Raw genomic sequence first — 7858 nt, 5'->3', positions numbered from 1 at the left:
ATATATATGTATGTATATGTGAGCATATATACACATAGATATAACCCTTGCTTCCATTTTGCCTTTCTTACTAAAATGTAAATTAGCTAAGGGGACAAGACTTAGTTTTTGCCTTTCTTTACATGTACCACAGGGCTAGCATATAGCAAACCCTTAGAAATGAGTGACGTGACTTGGATAGATTTTGTCATTCTACATCTATGCTCAGAAAAGAAATTAGTGTTTTCATATTTGCTATCATACCAAATAACTAAATTAGGGACTGCCTATAATGGGAAAATATGAGAGTTCACTGAAGAGTTGACCCTTTTCCCAAAAAATATCCTCAGTATATAAATATGTGTCAAGAATAGATTTAGTTTCATTTAAAAATGTTTAGCTCTGTCCCTGTCTTGCAACTTGTTTTTTTTTTATCATTTTCAGTTTCAAAAATATTATTTCTATAATAAGACTTTAACCAAATCAACTTTAATTTATGGTAAATAAATGCTACATTACATTTTGTTGTTTTTTGTTCCATTATGGCTTTTTACAAATAAAGAGTTTATAAGAAAAACAAAACAAAACAAATTTTATTCAAATATAAATGATAGGAAGAACATTGTATGCTTATTTTAAGCCTATAACTTAATTGTCATATAGGCAATCTTATTTTCTTTCAGATTCTGGTCATGTGCCTTTGTTTTGTTTGATTATTCAACATCATATCTCCACCATGACATTTTAATATACCATCAATGAAATATTATTGCATTTTAGAAAAAAATACCCTTGTCAAAGATTGACTTGAACTACTAACTCTCTCTCTCTCTCTCTCTCTCTCTCTCTCTCTCTCTCTCTCTCTCTCTCTCTCTCTCTCTCTTATTTAGGTAACATAAATTTACTTCAGATGATTCTCCAATCACATACTCATCATTATATAGGCTTTAACTCCTCTGGATTCCAATTATGATTTTGAGAACTTAATTTGAATTCCATCTCTAATATCTGATCTCTAAATACTCTTTTATTTCTGTCAGTTCAATCTCCAAATTTTTTTTATATTTTTCTTTATGTAGGGATTAGAATTAAAATAATGATGATGTTATTTTTCATAACTATTCAAGATCACTTCTTACAGATCATTTAGTAACAGTTTATTATACTTAAAAGTCATTATTATAGCTCATTCATGCTGCAGCATATCTGACTGCTACCTTGACATCAATAGTTAAAGGCAGTGTCCTTAACAATTTATAGAGTTTGGCATTAAAAGCAGCTGTCTTCCAAAGTGAATTATAGATTTGAGAACCTAAGCCTCTCAGACAGAACACTAGAACTGTCATTGAGGGGAAAGTCTGTTCCTTACATCTACTCCATTTTCTCTAATGTAGATTTTATTTCTTTCCACATCTGTTCTGAAAAATCTTACCATTCTACAATCTATTCAGTCTTGACAGACAGAATTTCTGTTGTTTCTTTTAATCACTTCATTACATGAATAATTATTCTGACTAAAATGACTGAAAAAATCTGGTCTTTCCACTATGACAATATATAATTTATAACACTTTTATAATGTTTCATAGTGGACAATGTACCAAAAATGAAAAAGAATGCTCAGCATTTTCATTATTGTTATTTTATATACTTAAAAACTCTCCCCAAAAAAGAAAGTAAAAAGATATGATTTCTTCTAGTTTTCACTGCCTTGCCCCACAATTTAATGAGAGTTCAGTAGAAATTTTAGGTAATTATCCTTTGATGGTATTACTATGAGAACCAAATCATGACAAAAAATTATATCCTTAATTTTTGCCTTTGTATCTATTAGAATTATTGTGCTTAAAAGATTAACACATGACACTAATAGCATTAATTACTGGATATATCAGTCATTATCCACAAACATTTATTAGCATTTGTTGTGTCAAATGCTTTGTAACTAAGGTTACAAAGAAAAATGAAATATTCCATACCATCAAGGAGCTATAATTTTAAATTGAGGTAGATTATGCACATAATATAAAACATTAATTTCTGTATACACATATGTGTATGAATATGTGTAAGTAAGGCAACTGAAAAGCAAACAAAAAGTAACCTTGGGTAGGAAGATTTAGAATATGAAGATGACCAGAGGTTGACTTATTTAAAAGGTGATAATTTAATTAGATCTTTTCATACTTTTCACACTAATAAATACTTTTTTCTATTCAGTGACACTGATCTCCTTACAGTTCCTTAAACATACAGAAAGAAATGCACCATCTCTAGACTTGGGGGATTTTTGTTGACTGATACATGCCTGGATACTGTCCCTTCTCATCTCTACTTCTTGTCTTTCTAGCTTCTTTCACTCCTAAGCTATAATTCTAATATTCATGAGAAGTCTTTCCTGATCTCCTGTCATTCTAATGCCTTATTTGTGTTGATCATATACAATCTACACTATTTATATATTTTTGATAAGTACTTGTGTTTATTTTGTAGTTTTCATTTAGCCTGCGAACTATTTGAGAATGAGGGCTATCTTTTATCTTGCTTTATATCCCCACCACTGAGCATAGTCCTTTGCATAGCCTAGGACAGTGATGGGCAAACTTTTTAAAGGGGGGCCAAAGGAATGGGGAAAAAAACTTTAGGTGGGCCAATATAATTTATTAAAAAATAACTGATACATTTTACAAAATTCTTATATTTTTTGTGATACTAAGCCCTATTAATGACTGAAAGATTATGAAGGAGAGGGTTGTATTTGGCCCATGGGCTGTAGTTTGCCCATCACTGGCCTAGGAACTTGATCACTTTATAAACTAGCTGATAGATGTCTATGAATGGACTTTAGTGTGAATAATATACAAAAGGAAAAAAAAGGTTAAAGTCTTAAATACCAAACATAAGATTTTATTTGGCATCACAGATGTAATAGGCAGCCACAAAAATTTACTTAGAAGGAGTAAAATATTTGATTATATCATTGTTTTGCAAAGTCATCTTTAAAGCTTGAGGCAAGCATAGCAATCAAGAGGACATAGTAACAATATAGATAAGATGACCAAGATAAAAAGCTGGATTAGGTTTATGCTACGTGAATAGAAAGATGAAGATGGAAATAAGAGATGTTGGGGAAATAAAAAGGCAAGATTTGGTCACCATTAGATATTCAGGATGACATATCTGTACAAATTCAGCTATTCCTTTTAGGTGCCACAATTATCTGGCTTGACTTGTATTTCTGAAATATTTCAATTTCTTAGAAAATTTTTCAAACATAGGTTTATACCATGGTTGGGACTTTCTACTTTATTCAGATTTTTTGGACACAGTATCAGTAAAATTTTTTAAATGATATTCATTTTCTCACTTAAAATAATGTTATCTTTTTTTCTGTAGGAATGTTCTGTGGTTACAAACTAAGGTATTACCAAGAAAAATATCTTGATATCCCAATTGTGTATTACCTCAAATTTAAAATCTACTTTAAGGTTAGGACAATAAAAAATAATTCAGATTCAATGAACTGAGAAGAATGATTTTTTCCTCTTTCCATTTTTGATATGCAAACTTAGAAGTGCATTCAAAAAACTGAATAACTTTTTTTACCATTTAAAATAGAGGGTTGGGAGCTCCAGGAGCAGAGTCAAGATGGAGGAGTAATTCAGAGTAGCTCTGTGTCACCATGAGAACCCTCTTCACCCAAGATTAAAATATCACCACAAAATGAATACAGGAGTGAAAGAATTAACAAGGAGACAGAGTGAAACAACTTTCAAGAAAAGAAAAATCCAAAAGTTAGGCAATGGACATCTGTGGCACAGGAGTAAGAGAAGAACAGAGCCAGGAAGAAGGTGTAACAAGGAGGGAAGAGCAAGCCAAGAGCAATCCACATGCCCTCACCCCACATTTGCTGTCCTAGGTTCGGGAACTTATGCCAAAGCCAACTTCCAGACCCTGAGACCATGCTAGGTAAAATAGTGGTACAAGCCAATTCATACTCCTTGAAATTTCAAACCTATGGAGAAGCCCAGAGTCCCAGCCCAGGGAATATTAGTCTGGGTTTGGGATAAGGACATAATCCACAATTTGGGGTGGCTGATAGTACAAAGTACTAAGTACTGACCTTTTTGCCTAAATTTCAGGGCAGAGTTCCAAGACAGGACAATCAAGAGTATGCCTGATTGGATCAAGATCACAGTGTTGATTTCAATTAGTTACTAATTAGTTATCTAGACTAATTAGAAGCAGAGATGTAGAGCAGAACAAGGATTTTTGCCCTGTCCCCTTTAATGCAAGGCCAGGGGAAAAATCACCATGGGCTCTTTAAGGAAGATTTGCATATCTCTGCTGTTGTTACAAGCACTTGATATGAACCTTCCCAGGCAGGTTGTGTTCTTCCTATTCTATTAAAATTCTTTTTTTTTTTTATTTTAAACCCTTAACTTCTGTGTATTGACTTATAGGTGGAAGAGTGGTAAGGGTAGGCAATGGGGGTCAAGTGACTAGCCCAGGGTCACACAGCTGGGAAGTGTCTGAGGCCGGATTTGAACCTAGGACCTCCCATCTCTAGGCCTGGCTCTAAATCCACTGAGCTACCCAGCTGCCCCCTATTAAAATTCTTAATATAAATTTGATCACCTGGATTTATGTCATGAGATGAAAAATCAGTAGGCCAGCCTGCACAATTGCTCCTAATTCTTGAAGTTCTTTATTCTAATTTGTAAATCTCCATTATATTCTGCAGTTATGGTATCACCAGGTTACACTGACCTATACATTGGGCTAAATGCCTTTGATTGTATGGGAGGATGTCCAAATAACATTTCATATGGTGATATATGTAGGTCTCCCCTTGGTTTGGTTCTTAAGTAAAGCTAAAGGTAATATATCAGGACATTTTAAGTGTGTTTCTGTGCATAATTTACCAATCATAGTCTTGATTTCTCCGTTTAACCTTTCAACTTATCCAGAACTTTGTGAATGGTAAGGCACATGAAATTTGGGTGTTATCCCGAGGCATGCATATATTTGCTGTAACACTGAATCCGTGTAATGTGTTCCTATATCTGAATCTATTCTTGTTGGTAAGCCAAATCTAGGTATAATCTCCCTTAATAATACTTTTGCTACAAAATTTTCTGTGTTTTTATTTGATGGGAATGCTTCTGGCCATCTTGTCAATTGATCTACAATTACCAAACAAAATTTATAGTTTCCAGCTTTTGCATTGAAATAAAATCTATCTGTAAATTCTCAAATGGGGTTTAAACCAAAGGTCTTCCTTCAAATGCTTTCCCTTTAAACACATGTTGTTGTAGGCTTGACATGTTGGACATGCTGCACAAACTTTAGATGCTATATTTGTAATTCCAGGGCCTATCCATGTTTCCTTCACTGAATCAACTCTGCCTTGCATTCTGAAATGACCATTCTTGTATATAGCTTGACAAATTTGATTATAAAATTTTCTTGATGGTATTGGCTTCCACGTTCCATTTATTTGCTTTGCTTTAAAATTCTGCCTCCATTTCTTTACTCATTTCTCATTATATGCATTTGACAAATCTGATTCACTTATGATTGATAAATTTAAAATTAAATCCAGACCTTTCATAGCTGCTATTTTTGCTGTCATATTTGCTCTGTGTTTCCCTTTTGATACATCATTTCCACCTGTGTCTGCTGAATAATGAAGTACAGCTAATGTTTTTGGTAACTATAGAGCAATTAAAAGTTCATTCATGATCTTTGCATTGGTTATCTTAACAATGTTAAAAATCCTCACTGCAACCAAAGAGTTCCCTGTGAGTGAGAAATACTAAAAACCTATTTAGAATTTGTACAGATAACAGCTTTTCTATCCCTTGCTATCATGCAGGCTTGCTTCAATGCTATTAATTCAACTACTTGAGAACTCAGATTTGATTGAAGTGAGGCTGATCATATCTTTTAATATTTTGTCACTACAGCTATTCTGGTGTCCTTATTCTCTCTCTCATAAAAGATGACCCATCAGTAAATAATACTACCTCAGCATTCTCCAATTGAGTATCAAGTAAATTGTCATGGGGCTTTTCTGCAATATTAACTACTTTTTCACAATCATATAGAGGTTCTCCATTGGTTGGTAGATCAGGAAGCAGCATAGCTGGATTAAGCATTGGGCATCTTTTCAATGTAATATTCTCATTGCCTAGCAAAGTGATTTCATATAGTAAATCTCTGATCTGAGATTCCACTTCATGTGGGCACATAATAGTTAGTAGACATCCCAACACTAGATCTTCAGCTTTTGTAATTAAGAGTACTATAGTAGCTACACTCCTCTGCCATGGAGGAGTACCAGCAGTGATTAAATATAACTGTGATAGTTAATAAGCAATTGATCTTTGTAGTGGACCTAAAGATTGAGTAAGCATGCCAGAAGCTACCCCTTTTCTCTCATGCACATATTATGTAAAAGGCTTGTTATAATCAGGGATGTCTAAAGCTGGAGCTGAGAGGATTGCTTGTTTTAACTTTGCAATGGCTGCTAAATGTTCTGTGCTTAATTTTAATGTTTTAAAACTATATACTTGTTAACTCTGTTATGGGTTTGGTGATTTCCTCATAATATGGAATCCACTGTTTGCAGAAACCAGTTGTTCCCAAAATTGCGCTGAATTGCTTCTTAGTATTAGGTGCACTTAATTTTTGGTTATCTGCAATTCTTTTATGAGAGATGTAATGTGAACCTTCTGCTAACACAAATTCCAAATATTCCACTTTAGGAAGACACCACTGTACTTTTGATTTGGATATTTTGTGTCCTCTTTTGCATAATTCTTTCAAAAGGTGCTTACTCTCTTCCTCACATGTTTCAGCAGTGGGAGATACTAACAGCAGGGCATCAACAAAATGGATCAATCTGTTATTCTTAAATTCAATATTTTCTAGGTCTTCAGTTAAAATTTGAGGGAACAACATCAGACTTTGCACAACAGGGAGACCAAAAATTTGAGCAAAGCCTAGGGCTAGAATTGATCAGACACTGACCTGATCAAGATCAGAGTGAGATCAAAAGCTTACACTTAAGACTGAGACAAGTCTTTAAAGTATCAGCATCTCAGTTTTCAATTGAATCAGTAGGGGCAGGGGGCTCTCAGAACTCTCAACCTTCAGACCATCACATCATTTCCCAAGCCTACCTATAATTAGATAGAAAAAAATGAACAAAGAACAAAAAAGGCACCTAACTCTAAAGAATTTTTATGGAGACAAAGGTCAAGGTAGAGACACAGAAGGAAACAGTGAAAGTAAAGGAAAAACACTCAAAGTCCAAAAGGAAAATATTGATTGGACATAGATTCTTGAAGAACTCAAAAAAGACTTCAAAAACCAATTAAGAGAGACTGAGGAAAAGTGGAAAAAAATTAATGTGAGGCTAGAAGAAATGGACCAATTGAAAAAAGAGAAACAAAAACTGACCGGGGAAATCAGGCCTTAAAAATCAGAATTGACCATCCATAAACTATTTATTTCATGAGAAATAAAGAAACAATAAAGCAGAAATAAAAGAATGAGAAAAAAGGAAAATATAAAATATATTATTGAGAAAATAACCAAACTAGAAAATGGATCTAGGAGAAGCAATTTGAGAATTATTGGACAATCTGAAAGCCATGGTAAAGAAAAGAAAAAAATATGGACATCATATTACAAGAAATTATCAAAGATAACTGCTCAGAGATCCTCAAACAAGAAAATAAAATTGAAATTGAATGAATTCATAGATAATCTCCTGAAAGAAATTCTCAAATGACAATTTCTAGGAATATAATAGCTAAATTCAAGAGCTACCAAGCTAAGGAAAAAAATGCCTCAAGGAGCCAGAAAGAAA

This window comes from Gracilinanus agilis, chromosome 3 (assembly GCF_016433145.1).
Source record: "Gracilinanus agilis isolate LMUSP501 chromosome 3, AgileGrace, whole genome shotgun sequence".
Classification (NCBI taxonomy): domain Eukaryota; kingdom Metazoa; phylum Chordata; class Mammalia; order Didelphimorphia; family Didelphidae; genus Gracilinanus; species Gracilinanus agilis.
The sequence above is the reverse complement of the archived record's forward strand: the minus strand, read 5'-3'. Positions refer to the sequence as shown.